This window comes from Aphidius gifuensis, linkage group LG4 (genome assembly GCF_014905175.1).
Source record: "Aphidius gifuensis isolate YNYX2018 linkage group LG4, ASM1490517v1, whole genome shotgun sequence".
NCBI lineage: Eukaryota > Metazoa > Arthropoda > Insecta > Hymenoptera > Braconidae > Aphidius > Aphidius gifuensis.
In genome coordinates this window covers 2,588,297-2,605,576 of record NC_057791.1, presented here as the reverse complement: position 1 = coordinate 2,605,576, position 17,280 = coordinate 2,588,297, and the positions used below count along the sequence as shown (strand labels likewise).

Genomic DNA, 17,280 nt, shown 5'->3' with positions numbered 1-17,280 from the left:
TTTTTTTTTTAAATAATAAATATTCACTTTCATGTGAAATATAAAAATATTATTCTTGATTTAAATTTAAATACTTTACAACATAAATTGCCAAATAAATAAAAACAAACTCAATGACAAAATAAAAAAAGCTATAAATAATTAATTAGTTTATATCATTTATTATGAATATAAAAAAAAAAAAAAATAATTTATATTGATCCCTCAGTTACCAGGTGGTCTGAGCGCGCGTGTATTTCAAACCACTTGTATTAAATAGTACAAATTTAATTCGTTAGATGTCTCAGTCAGTACAAAAACACACTTTGTTTTTATTTTTCTCTGAGAAAGTGACAGTTCTTATCAACTGACAGCGGCATTTAAAATGACAAAATTTATCAAATAACTATAGTATAAAAAATTAATAAAAATCCAAAAATAAACATTTAATAATATTAAATAAATATTATAGTATTTATTTAAAATTATTAAATAATATTATTGATATTAAAATTGTTTATTACAATGGATTAATGGTGGGTGTGCACGCAGATAGGAACAGCTCGCCGGTTCACTCAGTCTGCTGGAAGATTCCATTGTGAGTGGGTTTAAAAAAGTATTAGCTCAGTTATAAAAATTGTTTTTAAGTGTTATTCAACGTTTATTAATATTATAACATTAACATATCAAGGTCAGTTAATTACTATAAATATAATAAATTTTTTAAATTAATAAATTACATAATAAATATGTAATTTTATTAAAATTTTTCATTTTAAAATGCTGGAAATATATCTGTCCTTTTCTCCAAGATTCAGCTGGGTTCGTCAGCTGACGACCAGCTCTTGGCCAGCGACCGGTTTTACATGATATTTTTTTAAAAATGCCCTTTACCCTCGACAACCGCATCTTCCACTAGGATATATTTTTAACTTGATAATATATATATTTTTTTAATTATAATAATACAAAAAATAATCAAGAAATCCTTTTATTTTTTAAAGTAAATATTCTTCAACTTAAAATAATTTTTATTTAATATTGATCAGCTGTTTGTGTTGTTTTAAATACCATTGAGTTGTTGTTGTTATTGATTTTTTTTTTAATGTTCTACTTGATAATTTTAGTTATTTAATTTACGAGTTAATTGTTGTTATATTATTTGGGCAATATCAGTGAATTTAATTAAAAGCAACTGGTGCGTTATGTGAAAATCATTCAACTGAATTATTAGCAAAAATTATAAATCATTCAATTGAATATGTCATCGTGACTTTGTATCAGTTTATTATTGAATTTAAATTGATGAAAATTAGTTACAATTTATATTTTTAAATTGATAAATTAATTTGTGCTTGTATATATGATGTTGGTGAAGGATTTACTCATTGAAATTTACTCGAGGGGTGATTTAAAATTGGGGGATTTTAATTATTAACTACAAGAAAATTGAATGAGCAATTTTGCATAAAAATGCATACACATTTGATATGATTTTATAAATATGCAAATTGGATACTGGACATTTTTTTTTTAATTATTTTTTTTATATCCACTATACAGAGTTTTTTATTTTATTTTTATTTGTTATTTAAATTAGATTTTTAGACAAGTATTATTATCATTTTTAATTTGCCTTAATTAATTTTAATTATTTAATTTTCTCAATTAGTTATCAATTCTCATTTTTTATTTCCAAAATCTCAAGTTACTTGTGGCTTAAAGATAATATAATTCATAAAAAATTCCATGAAATTTAATATACAATTTTTTTTTTTTTTTGCTCATTAAACAAAACAATAATAAATTAAAAAATTATAGTCATAAATTACATGTTTGATAATTAACTAATTTCAATAATATTCATTGTTTTGCATGACTAAACAAAAACAATAATTTTTCATTGGAAATTTTTTTTTTTAACCAACATCATTATTATATATACAAATTTTCTCTTTTTATATATTTATTTTTCTAATTTTATTATTTTTTTTTCCATCACAATTATTATTATTGTTATAAGCATTATTATTTCATTATCAGGTAAAATTACTCGGTTAACCAGGCATATCACGCGACTTGTTATCGTCATATTGTAAAAACCAGGGTACAAAAAGTTTCTCGTTATAAACAACGACGATTTCTCGTGACGTGACACATCAACTTAAAATGGTGCACGACCTCAGAAAATATATACGATAAACTATTATTCAGGTGAAGAAAACTAAAATATAAATTTAATTTTTTTTAATTACAAAAATTTTTTTAACATTAAAATTAATGATTAAAATCATTTTACAAAAATACGTAGAAGTTATAAACAGGAAAGACATTGGAGTAAATAAAAAAAAGAGCTTGCACAATCACCTGACAAATGATGTGTTTACCTCCTGTTGTTACTCTTGCCTTTTTTTATATTTTTTTTTTAAACGTATTTTTAAACTTCTCTTTCATTTTCATCTTATTTATATCCCAATTTATATATATTTTTTTTATAAACACATCATCATATGAAACACCTTTTGCTGACCCACGTGAGTCTTTACTAAATCGGGGTCGTCGAATTTACCAATCGATCCATCGGCCTCTCTCACGATCAGCTGATCATGCCGGGTGCGGACCGGTTTGCAATATATTTTATTGACAATATAACAAGAAAATAAATAAATTAATATTGACAAAAATATATCTATCATGTATTTATGTATACATATATATACATAAATTTAATTTACTTTTATTATTTTTTTCTTCTCTGGAGTACTCTTTCTCATTTATTTCTATTCGCTTTTTCTCTGTCTCCCTATTATTTTTCGCTTACTTGCATTAGTCAGTTCACCTTTCACATGCAACTGCCTTAACTTTTTTTATTTTTCTATAAAAGTACATATACTCGTTTCACCTCCTGTCGACGCGAGATTTTTTTTTTCCTCTTCTTCTTCTTCTTGTGCTTCTGCTTCTTCAGCAACAGCAGCAGTATGATGTTGTGTATGAACTCGCGGACCTTTGCATTATCCATTTTTTTGGCTGACTATTCCTCTTATATTACTACTTTTTTTTACACTATAACTCTTACTACACATGTATAATATCTTTTTCTATCTTTATTGTTTTTTTTAAGCCAGTATCACCCTGTACATATAACTTGTGTATAAAATATAATCCTTTATTGTTCGTGCAAGTCGTCAGTAGGCCATTGTATATATATGTTGAGGTTAGCGAACTTTTATAAACTCTATATAACAACCACCAGCACCACTGAACGGTTTTTCATTCGTTGGCTTTTATTTTATATTTTTTTTTTTGTTCAATAAATTATCAATTTAATTTTTCTGTATCGAAGAAAAATCATTTGAAATTTCATTTTTTATATCATCTCAATTCATTTAAATTTATTTATCAATTTTTTTTTTTTTTTGATACGAATGGAAAAATATAAATTGATTTGATATTGTTCGGATGGTTCAAGTGTGGATGTCGAGTCCTTTGGGGGCTGTAAATATGCCATCCTGTGCCAATTTAAAAAAATGTTCAAAGAGAAAAAAATATATATCTTGGGATCGAATGAGATTCAATGTGTTTATTATTCTATTTCATTATTTTTTTATTATTTTATTTCTTTATAAACTAGCAGACACTTGCCAATAATATATATATAATTTTTTTTCATTTTTTATGTATTTGGTTTTTGATTTTTTTTGTGCCATAACACAGCTGTTTTGTTCATGCTTGGCTGAGTGGTTCTTACGTTTCGTATAAAAGTCACGCGTCGATGGTCATGCTGCGAGATAAATAAAATAATTATGTGCAAAATGAGAAAAAAAAAAAAAAAGAAATAATAAATAAATAAAAATCTTGTGAGGATAGTGATATGTGAGTAGGCAGTAAGACAACTGATAATTCTGTTGAATCACCACTTGAACAAAAAAAAAATATGCTTACTGGTTTTTTTTTTTTTTCTATTTTTTAAATATTATTTTGAGCGGTCTTTCTGAAGATCTGTCACTGACTTGTCGTACCTTAATCATGAATTATGTTTTTTTTTTTTTTAAATTCTTAAATTAAAATGCCAGAAAAAAATTGTGAAATATCATTTGTATAGAACAGAAGGAAAAATTGTATACAAAAAAAAACAATCATACGTAAATTAAAAGAAAAATAAAAAAAAAATTAAATAATGCATTTTGCTGACGAGTTTTTTTTTTATTTTTTTTTTAAATGAGTGGACAATTGTCAATTGTCGTTTTTTATTTATTTATTATATTTTTTTGCTGACCACATACAGAGACTAAAAGCTCCATAAAGTATATATACATAGGCTCTTTATATATTTATACATATAAATTGTAAATCAAAATCTGACTCTGCAGACTTTACCGGTAGCTGTACACATTTAAACATCGACATCCTCACGCGATATATATTCAAACACTTAATTTTTTTTTTTTATGACTTTTTTCTCACTGTTACCTTTTTTATTCTTTTAAAACTGGCCGTCGGTGAATTTATAAAACACTCATGTATACATATATATTTTATACTATAAACAGAAGGATTTTAATCGTATATCGCGTGAAAGGTACCGATTAAAAATAGTTAGCACGAAAGCTTGGTCAGGCATCATTCATTCACAGTATGCCCATACGTTTTAACTTAAATTTTTGATAAAATTAAAAATCGCAAGTAGAAAAAGAGTGAAAAAAAAACTTTCTCTTGTGCAATATTTCCATCATCATCTCACTTTATTATTTAAATAAAATTTTTCTTTATTTCTAATTTTAACATTAAACATACGTTTATCATGCTACTTTGATGTCATGATTTTATTTTCACAAATAAATAAATAAATAAATAAACATTTTAAATAAAAACTAAAGTAATTTTATAGACTACTAATGGCAATGTCAATGACAATGCAAAAAAAATATACGCACATTTAGTTTGACCAAGCATAATTATTATTTTCCACAATATATATATCATTGCTTCAGTATAAAAATAACACTGTAGGGTAAAATGTTATTAAGTGTTATTATTGTAGTATATATAGATCTATGGTATGCGTGTGGTGGTTAGAAAATAATAAAATAAGCCTGTGGCTTGACTGTAGAGCAATATTAAGATTGAAAGATTAAAAATAAACTACAATCTTTTCATATTATTATTCTTCTTCTTTTTCTCTCCTTGCAATAACACCAACAGCATCAGTATCAACATAATAAGTAACACCCAAGCAGATGCAATTTAACTACAACATGAAAATTTATCATTTCATAATTGTTTTTTGACGTGTCCTTGTACATTGAAATAAATGTAACTGACCTTCTCTTTACAACATATATAATTACTCAAATGTGACCGATAACAACATACTCTGTTATCGTATATTATGTATGTCAAGTTTTTTATATTTATCCAACCAGCTGTTTTGATAATTCCCTACGGGTTCTCTAAAAAAAAAAATTGAATATACGCATAAAATAAAGATGAATAATATATATTTAATATTTTGACATTTTTTTTTTTTCTTTTTATACTCGCACAAGTTATAATTTATCGTTTATTTTATATATAATTTTTTTTTTTTTTTTAATTTATATTTTAAAATAGATTTTATGCTTGTGTATTTAAAAGCTAAATTTATTTATGATTCATTTAAAAAGGAAAATTATCTGCCAAAAATTTATAAAATTTATTATTGTGTTGACTGATAAAATTGTCAATAATTAATTTAAAGTAAATATAAATATTTAAATTTTAAATATAATATACAGTATTATAATTAGACAAATTTTAAATTTAATAATTATTATTACGTATTATAATTATTTATATATGTAAATTATTGAAATTGTTAGTATGTTTATTGTAATGTTATTTGCAAATTTCATATATATATATAATTGGTAATATCGTTGTGGATTTAGATATATAAACAGAATTTCAAATGGCCAATTTCGACTATTCGCTAGCCGGAAATGAAGTGGTCCAACGGAAATGGCTATTACCATATTCTACATAGCATCCAATACAATCTCATTTACAAATCCTCCTCATCCTTGCACTAGCCAATGTCTACATTTACCCTTCTTCTATATATGTATATATATTTTATATATATACACACCCAAAATGTACATGGTTCAGTCCAATAATCATGATGTTATCTGAAAAGCCATTTTCGACATGCAAAAATATACAGCAGTTTTAAAAAATCCCCTCGTTTCTTTTTACCATCACAGTGTTGCTCTATATTTATATTTTTTTTAAATTTAATTTTTATATTTTTGTTTGACAATTCATTGAGATAGAACAATATCCATTTGAACAAAAAATAAAAAAAAATATAAAAACAACCCCTGACACTATCAAGTTTGTTTTTTTTTTTTTGAATTTTATTTTGAGTTTGAATCATCGTTGCAAAGTTAACGTGTTATTATCACATTTATAACTGCAGTGTGTTATCAGTATATAATAATCGCTGCTGGCAAAAAGTCGTTCTCAATAAATCATATTTATGGGTTTTTAAAAATAAAATAAAGGGCTTAACGGTATTTTTATTATTATTTTATTTATTTATATTTATGAAACAAAGGATAAAAAGAAATATATATATTTTTTTAAAAATGATTTATAGATGTTCAACATCAGGTGTCTTTTATGCGCTTGACTATACAAATTAATTATCATTTTAAAAAGAGGCGTAGACTGTGTTGAATCTTGGTCGTGTTGATTTTTTTTTTTTTTTAATTTTATTATATATTTAAGTGGAACGCCAACGTGACTGCGAATGAAAGAGGAAGAAGACGAATAGCCAAAGACGACACCTAAGGTCACGTTGGATTTTTGTAAACAATATTAAAGGTCGTTGAACTTATAATATGTTTGAATTTTATATATAAATGTTGTTCAGTTTATTGAGTAAATTATTTTTTTTTTTTTAATATTTTTTTTAATACTCATTATTCTGTAATGATCTCAAATTGAGCATTCAATAGTCACGTGTTATTATTCCATATTAAGAGTTGTTAGATCATATTAGATTATAAACACAAAGGCAAATACTATAACTCTATGCTATATATATGCATTGCTAATATAGTGTTAGAATCACACAAAATACGTATGGATTTTTGAACAAGTACATGTCTACTTTTATATGTATACATACTGGATATACTACTAAGATATTTATGTTGATTAAATAATTCAATAGTTCCTGTCTAGATCATTCATGTTTGTGTTAATATTCTTTATTTTCATAATTTTGCATAATTTAAATTTACACAATCTCAGCTTTAAAAAAATTTAATGTGTCGGAAAAATATTTTTAATTTTAGTGAATAAATATATAGAGCTTTTTAAAATACATAATAGCAGAGTTGAAAAAAATTGTTTAAATTATTATTTGACTTGAATTTCAAGGGCTTTTAGTAAAAGTCATTATTAATATTATTAATAAGATAAATTTGGCAATTTTATCTGCGCTATAATTGATTTTAAATTAATAAACTTTTGGGGGGTATGGAGCTTTAACATAAATGAGCTTTTATTTTTTGCTTTGTACTATATATATTTAAAAGAAAAATAATTTGATTTATAACTACAATACCACAAACGAATATTATTATTATTTTTTTTTGATTATGCATTTTTAATGTGCGTTGTATATATGCAAAATAATAATAAATAATAATGATAATAATAAATATACACCCATCATCATCAGTGCAGTGTTTGCAACTTTGTATTTTGCTAGTTTCATCTCCGGGTAACCCATGATTTACCGCTATATATTCCCGCTGGCTTACGTATTCTTTTCATGCATATACATACTCTTTATTTTTATTTTTTTTTTTTGTTTTTCATTTCCTTTTTATATACATTTTTTTTTTATCTCTACAGCTATTTTTTTTTTTTTTTCTAGTGTGTTTTACTTTGTTCCGGTTACTTTATTCATCATATCCGCCCTTTTAAAGCTCATAATTTATTTCTCCGAAATATAAAATCAAATAAAAATTTTATGGTCAATACGTATTAACAAAAGTTCATTAATATGATATGCTTGTACAAACAAATTTATATCATAGTACAAGTGAGATTCCACTCGTTGAATATTTATCATTCGTCACGCTTGATAATAATCGAACAATTGTTTAATTTCACATATGCAAACTGACCCTCCTTCGTCATATTTTTTTAGTTATGCCTTTTGGATATATTTAATATTTATATATAGATTTAAAGATAATTTTTTCATGGATTTTACAATAGTCATACGCATAAATATAGTTTTAGCTATTCACCAACGGATGGCTGATCTTGAATGGTGTTTTGAGATTTGTAGGACAAGTAACGTGACATTGTCAGATTTTATTTAAAATTATATTTAAATAAATTTACAATTTTTTTCTCTTAATTTTAAAATAGTAAATTTAAAAAAATAATATTTCATAATAATTTTTTTTTTAAATTACTATGTTTTATATCCCACTATATTATTTATTTTAATTTTTTTTTTTATTTTATAGTCTATAATTAAGTGTCTGCAAATAAAAATTTAATTTGTAAAAATTTTTTTTTTATACTTTATTTTATGAAATTTTAAATTAAATAAAATATAATTTTTATTAGTAGAAAAAATATTTTAAAATAATTATTAAATTATATTGTGTTTTGAAAAAAAAAAAAAACTTTTTTAACCTTTAATTTTTTAATAAATAAATTTTTATTATAAAAATTATTGAATTTATTTAAATGAAAATCTACAATTGTTGAATTAAATGAGATGTAGGATTATGCGAGAATGGCATTTTGTTAGTATAAACTGATTTGAATAAACATGCGCTTGATGAGTCTCAATGTCAGACAGTATATTATCTCAATTTACAGTAGACTGACAAGTATAAAATGAGATGAAAAATCAAAATAATAAATATAATTGTTAGTTTAAAATTATTGTTTAAATTATTCTTCATATGATTATATTCATATTTCCTAAATACAATATCAAATCGTTGATGAATTTTGTTTAAAACTTCTAAAGTTTTTTTTAAATAGCCTCATCGTTAATTCAATTCAGTTTGCCTTTGCTATTTACCTGTCATTTTCCATCATTTCCGTTGTTTATCGTACAAACTATTAACCCTTATTTACAACATGTTTATATACTATCTCCCTTTTTGAATTTTATTCACACTACTGAACACACACACACACACTTTGATGGTCTATTCTAGTAAATACAAACCATCAACTTGTACTATGTACTTTCATCATTCACTACTTTACATGTACTTTACTGTCTACTTTACGATTTTTGCCATATTATCTTTATCCAGTTTATTCATTCAACAAATACTCTTGATTAATTTTTACACTTATTTTAAAATTATATTATGTAAATCAAGTATGTAAATTTTTTTTTATTCTTTTACAACGTTATATAATTAAATGACTATTATTTTTTTTATATTTTACATATATTTTTTTTTTTTTCCATTGATGTTTTATAAAATTATTTTGAAATATGAGGATAATGAATTCATCACTGATCTTGTCTCTCTGGCAGCATATATTACTGCGAGATTTTATTCTTTTTTTGCTTGGCAAGTGTAAGTCTTCAACATTTACAACAGCGAGTATAAGAGATATATATAGACATAGAGCTTTATCAAAGTGATTTTGTCTTTTAAACTTGAAGAGATTTTATTTTATTCTAAAACGTGAATAGGGATGAATCAGTTGTCTTGAAACTTGATGTCTCTATACACATATCATTTGCATACATATGTATGTGTGTATGTAAATATATGATAATAATTTGCATGCATACAGAGTTGACTAAAGCACAAGCCAAATGAATTACTCTAATTTAAAGCAAATGCTGTGCTTGCTTCTGTATTCTATGTAATATTTCCGGCTCTGTCTGTCCCTACGACCTTTATTCTTAAACTAAGATACTTCATTCACTATTTTTTTTTTTTTTTTTCATTCTCAAATGCATCTAGTTTATTATATAATTTTTTATTCGTTTAATCAAAAAGTATTCAAAATAAAATAAGACAAATGTATTTATTGTTATTTTTTTTTTTCTTTTCATTTTGCGATAATATTTATAAGTAACAAAAAAATTTCAAATGTAAATATTTATTTCAAAACTGTGCATTTAAAAAGAATGAAAAAATAAAATAAAATCTTCGTAGGTATAAAAGTAATATCCACTTTAAAAAAGAATACATAAAAAGTGTGGAATATTTTAGAGAAAAAAAAAAAATATATATATATGATACAATTCTTTTGATATTTTTGCGAAAATTCATGAGACAATATACATCCACGTGTTTCACTGTGTCCGGGAATAAAAAGAGCTGCAAAAAATGAAAAAAAAAATATATATAAAGTGTTCAGGGTGTAGTAAGCAAACTTTGGCATATAAGAAAGTGGTAAAAGACAGGCTGTTCAACATACAACAACGACGACGAGCGGAAGAATAAAGTAAAAATAATAAAAATAAAAAAATTGTATTTACAAAGAAGGTTTTTGGCTCGATGAACGAGGGGAATTGTGACAGTAAAAATATAAGAGCATATATACATAAACACTTTTGTACATAGATACATACATAAATGTAAAATATGAATAATATTAATATTTTATGTATGTATTTCTCTACTTAAAATAACATATATAAAAAAATATAGTGCCAATATAGTGCCAGGTGGCACTTACAATTCGCCAAGAGACTTCAACGAGAAGGCCAAGTCCTTTTGGAAAAGGCATCGTGTGTGCACCATTTCCCTCGGGCTACTAACTTTCGTAATAGAATTTCGTTTATGTATTTCCACCGTCCAACTTTTGCCGTCTTTTCATAAAAAAACTTTCTAATAATCCACATGGTAAAGTCTTCGTGGTAATAATTTCAAAGTCAAAGTAAAGAATGAAAAAAAAAAAACACCTTAGAAATGCTATGAAAATTAAGTTTTATTTGAAAAAAAAAAAATTATTATTACAAATTTTAATGCAATGTCTTCTTTCGTAAATATTACAAAATTTTTTATTTTATTTTATTGTTTGGGTAAATATGTTTATTTGTTATAATCGCATGGCAATAAATATCTGGGTTTATGTTTGTTGCACATGGAGAACATGAGCTTTTTTTTTTTTTTTATTTTTTATTCGTTTGACTGATTTCTTCGACCACTCCTACATTATCTTGTTGTTTTTCATCATAACAATGCTTCTGTATTATTATTATTTCAATTTTATAAAAACGAAAATTTATATTTATCTGATAATCTTCAGAGGATTATTTATAAATTGTTTTTAATGGATTTTGATTTTTTCGATATTTTTTTCATCATCAATTTTACTTTTTTTCCTCCTTTTTTAATTAAAAAAAAAAATAAAATTTTTTTATATATATAATCACTAAATCCATAGAGAGCGTCAAATGTTTTTTATTTTGTTTAAAAATTAATAATAGTAATGAGAGTATATTTTTAATATTTCGAAATTTCATGTGATAATATCGAAATAAGTGATTCCACGCTCAATGTAATATTTCGTACGTTAGAAAGCACGTTATTGGCTGTGTTTTGTGAAATGGAAAATTACAAGTTATATGTGTATTTATATATGTACAAAATTTTGTATTTGGAGGTGCGTTATCTTTTCCTGAGGCAAGAAGATCCCTGTCGGCTGATATTCCACATGAATGCATGTATATCAAAAGTGCGACGAAATATTTATCTCTTCTACTTTTTTTTTTTTTTCATTATTATTATTTTTTTTTTCTTCTTTACCTTGCAATATTTTTCTTTGAAATATTTTTTTTTATTTTCTTCATATCGTCAAGGATATATACACATTTACTTGAATCACGCAAATAACTTGGTATATGAATAACTCATGTTAAAAAATAATAAAAAAAAAGGAAAATTCTTTTTTAAACATATTTTTTTTTTAATCTGAATTTCACATTTTTTATGTGTAATCGCACTTTCATGACAATCAAGCTAAAACGTGTAAAACGATCCATCAAGGTTCACCAACATACACACACATTTACAAAATGCCTCACCCATTAGTTTCATGACAATCCCATATTATTAATTTGCTTTTATTTTTACATATATTTTTGTTTATTATTTTCTTTGTTTTATACTGATATAAACTGATGAAAAAGTAAATATAAAAACATTAGTTAATTATGCTGAGGAAATGCAAAAATAGCGTGACCGTTGGTTTATATAGATGACCAATGAAAAATATAAAAAAATAAATAAATAAAGTCGGTTTTATAAATACGTAAGAGGCTTATTAAAAAAAAAAACAAATTATTTATGTATCTAAACTACAATCACATCATCATCAATTGATTACATTCTGGGTTTTTATTTTTTTTTTTTATCTTTCTCATCATTTTTAATCAATTTGATAAATCAAAGTCAGGATGAGACAGGTCATTTAATGATAAAATATGCGTGAACAACATTAGCAGAAATATCAAATAATTCAAAACAACAAAGTTTTGTTTGTAATGTGTAAGAGAGACAAAGAAAGACCATGTATATATTAAAGTTTTAAACACGAGAGAGAGAATTTTAGAGAGTAAAAGTCAAGTGTAGAGAAATACAAGGACTTGGTGTATATGAAAGAGATTGAGAGAGATTGAGAGAGAATGATAATGCAAAATGAAGAAGAGATAAATAGATAAGTGTTGGGTGGTGGGTGGTAGTAGTGGTGGTGGCGGTGGTTTATGTAGGAGTTATCGTTGGTTGCCACTGGTGCATGCAGCCATCAGGGCCAAAAAGATATATAGATGCGAAATTTGGTGTAGAGTCTAGACACAGACTGGCTCGATGAAGAAGAAAGTAGGATACCTAATACCATACACAATGAGAGAGGGTGGTTATGCAAGTGGGTAAAAGAGTTTTAAAAAAAAAAAATGAGGAGAAGAGCAAGAGGTGGTGATGGTGGTGGTTTTTTAGAGGTTCATTTGAAAAAACAAAAAATATAAAAAGGATGAATAAGGGTGAAATTCAAGTGAAGTCTCGTCTCAAGGGGTGTTATTAGACGTCCATACAAGTTGAAGGAATAAATGTATAACTATATATGCACACACAATGATGATGACGGTCAAAGTAAAAGAAAAAATTTACAATAAATAAGTATGTATATAACAAAGAAAGAATAACTATGTATATATATAAAACTATGTACAAGTGAATGGAAGTTGAAGAGAACTCGTATAGACGCTCGTTTGAGTTGACTGCTCCAGCCACTGACTTTTATCGTTGGCTTACTTTACGACTTTGAATCGGTCATCAATTATTTTATTTTTTATTTTATTTTATTTTATATATATATTTTTTTTTCATTCTACCTTTTTTATTATTTATTTTTTTTCTTCACCTGGCAGTTTAATATACTTTCGTTGAGAGGAAAAAAAAAAAAAAATAAAAAAAAAACAACTTTTGCTAACTGTGTAAAGAAATAGAAAAAAAAATAAAATTCAACAAGAAATAATATAAAATTATTAAGAATAAAAAAAAATAAAAAAATCCACAAAACGTGAAAGTTTTATCGCAAAGAAAATTATATTTTTGATGAACTAAGTACATCATTAGTAGAACTGAAAGTATTTAAATTTAAAAATATAATATTTTGTTATTCATATATATTTTATATTATAATGAGTTTTTATATTTATTTTAATAATTTAAGTAATTAGCTTTTATTAGAAAATCAAACAAATTTAAATTATAAAACTTTATTTTTTTTTCTTTGAAATTTATATACACGTGTTAGTAATGTTTATATATGAAATTAAAACATGTTGACTAAAACAATAATTTACAGTCTCAATTTAACCATGTAGAATATCGCGTTCATTGTAATTTTAAAGACAAAGTAGATAGCCCTGATTGTGTTAAGCCATTGGATAGTGTTAGTTTGTTATTATTGTCATTGTTCTATGATAAAGGTCTAGTACACAAATATGTGCATTGGAGGGTAGCATCCTCTTGAGAGAAACACAACATTGAAATACACTTTATTTCACATAAAATACAAATATCATTTCTCTCTATGCTAAATAAACGACACGTGACAATGTAAACTTTATTATTGAGTATTCTGTTTTCATTGTTTTACATATATATCACTGAGGGAATCTATTATTTAAAAAAAAAAATATAAATATACATACTAAAAATAAATAAACTCTATCTTTATCTAAATCTCGTGAATTTAAAATACAAGAAATGCAAAGAAATAATTAAACTTTTTCAACAACAAATTACATATACAAACTTGGGACTTGTAAAAATCCTTAAATGATATTTTGATGGGTCATTAATTTAACATTTATTATTAATAACATGCAGTAATATCAAAAATTAAATAAATAAAAAATTTCAATATAAGGTCAGTTGAATATTAACAGCAGCTGTTATTACATGTCTTGATAATTTACATAGTAACTCCAAATATGGATTCATTTTTTACATTAAACAACAGTACATACAAATATACAATTATATTTATATTTAAATTTTTTAAAAATACATTTACAATATAGTTTTTTAAATAACAAAATAACTGCATTGTTGATAAAATAAAATATGATATATTATATGAAACAAACGCAGGTGGTATATGGATAACCATAAGCTTAAATGTATTATACAGATTATACAAATATCCATCTATATGATTGCTATTAAATTTATCACATGCTACTGTGTTGGTACTACTTCGTTGCACGACTATCATTTATCCCACGCCACTACGAGTCTACGACAGTTCAGAAGAGCCAAGTGAAATCACTATATGCACACACGATGATCATAGTAAATAAAATTCAACAGTATAAATAAATATATAAATAAAAAAAATATGAAAATTATAAATTAAATTAAAAAACATGAACAAAGCAACTGCACTGTATGTGTTTGTGTTGAATTGGTTCATTGCCGACATGTACAAGATTGTGTACGCGTATGTTGCCACTAATGGGAAGTCGGTGTTTTAATATAACATCGTATGATATTCATCGAAACTATATATACATATATGTATTTTGTTAAATCAAGTTTATGATGTTCAATCGTGCGAGAAATTAATGGCATGCTATTAATGTTTTAATTTTTTTTTATTTTTGTTATTGATTTATTTATTTTTTTTCTTGAATTTTTTTTTTTTTTTTTTTTTCATCATAATAATGTTCAAAATTTCATAAACAAATATTGTTTAATAAATAAATTTATTATTTATTTGAATATATTTTAAATTGAGCTTTAACTTTCATCTCATATATTTTTATAAATATATATGAATGTTTTAATATTATTTTAAATAAAACCACATGCAGTATGGTTTTTTTTTTTTTTTCATATTATTGTAAGTTGATGATCGTGCAAAAAAAAATATATTATAATTTATTAAGTGTAATACTGTTAGGTTCTTGGAACGTCATTATCACGATTATGTTGTTAAACACAATTTGTGTCCTGGTGATTTTATTGTTATTATTTTTTTTTTTATTATCATATGGTATATTATTAATTTTTTTAAGCAACAATTTTTAAATTTATTTCAAATCTAACTGTTAGCTTGTTGTTATTTAAAAATATTTTATAATAAATAGTTCTTTTTTTTTCTTTCTTTTCTTACCATGATTTTAGAAAGTTAATTTTTCGTTTAAAAACATATACTATTTAATATTTGAAAAATAAAAATACAAATAGGTTTTTTTTTATGTGAATAATATTTTTTTTTTTCGAATAATAAAATATATATTTTTATTTAAAATATTATATTTATAAATAAATACATGGACGATCCATTGTCTCATTGAATTTTCGTTGAATCATTAAAATTCCAAGAATCGCTAATTATCCGTGACGTGTGCAACCAGGTGTTGTGTTAGGAAAGTAAAGAAATAATAATCAGCTGTTTTCATTTAACAAAAAAAAATTTCAGTTATAAAAAAATTATATTTATAAATAATACATAAATAATTAATTATATATAGTAAAGTATAAACAGTTTCATACACAATAAGGGAGGAATAATAATTATTTTTATAATTTTTTAAAAAAATGATTGATGGATTAATATCGTGTATGGAATATGTAAATAAACCTAATATCATGATAATCATTATATTCATTATCACACAATAAAATTTATATAAAATTATAAATTATATTAAAAAAAATTAAAATACAACAAAATAAGTTGCAATTAAACTTGTTACGTTTACTTTTTAATCAAGAAAAATTTATATTAACATTAAATTATAATTTTACATTAAAGTTACTGTAAATGTAGATGATGATGATGTTGATGAGGATTAGCACAATTATTCTGTTCTATTCGTTTTTTTTTTGCTTTGCTTTTGCTTTTTTTATCTGTTCCAATCAGATGATTACTCAAGCCTTCATCTATTAATAATGCTGACACGCAAACTTTGTATGTTTTTCTTTTGTTCACCATTGGATATACATATAAATGTATATAGTATTTAGTCATGTCGATGTCATTTTCTGTTGCATATATAATGATAAACAAAACATATCGATAAAAAAAAAAAACACAAATCCCTGATATCATATTATCTCATGTGTTTGTTCTGCTTTGTCTACAGTAGTTTGTTGTTTTTTTTATTCTCTTTTATTTTTTTTTATGGTCATGTTTTGATGTATACACTATTGATGATGATGATACATCTGCATAATGAATGTTTTAAAACGCATTATTGGTAATATAAAATAATACATACCCTTGTGTAAATATGTATTACCGTTCTATTCATTTGCCATGTCTGTCTATCACTTGTCATTTATTTTACGTGTGATTTGAAGACTTAACGTGCAACATTAGTCATTCTAATCTTATAAATATGCAAACAAGTTACTAATTTACCTTATTCTTGATTTTTTTTTTTTGTTTGGATAATTAGAAATTATTTATAAATAAATTTATTTACAATTTACTATTCAAATTATTGTTAACAAGTTTGAATTGCAGAGAAACTTGGGGCTTGAGAAAGCCAGTGTGATCATGACGTTTGTATGTGATCATGCAATTGTTATAATTTTCATTGTACTGTATGCAAATTAAAATTGAAATTCAATAGGGACAGCAAATTTAAGGTTGTCAACGTCAAAATAAAAAAAAAAAAATTATAAAATAACAGTAATATTGTAATGTGTATTTAAAGCTTAACTAACAATCAACAAAATATCAAAGTAAAATAATAAAAAATTCTCTCTGTATAAAATAAAAAATAAT

The 17,280-nt window shown here is 24.2% G+C and overlaps 1 protein-coding gene across 1 annotated transcript in view; it reads left to right on the top strand.

Annotated features, from left to right (window-relative positions):
- Positions 1-540: 540 nt before the first annotated feature.
- LOC122854454 overlaps positions 541-17,280 on the top strand; it is a 32,987-nt gene continuing 16,247 nt past the window's right edge. The window contains exon 1 of the mRNA XM_044155111.1: positions 541-670. The gene's annotated coding sequence lies outside the window, so the exon portion shown is untranslated. The remainder of the gene's footprint in view (positions 671-17,280) is intronic.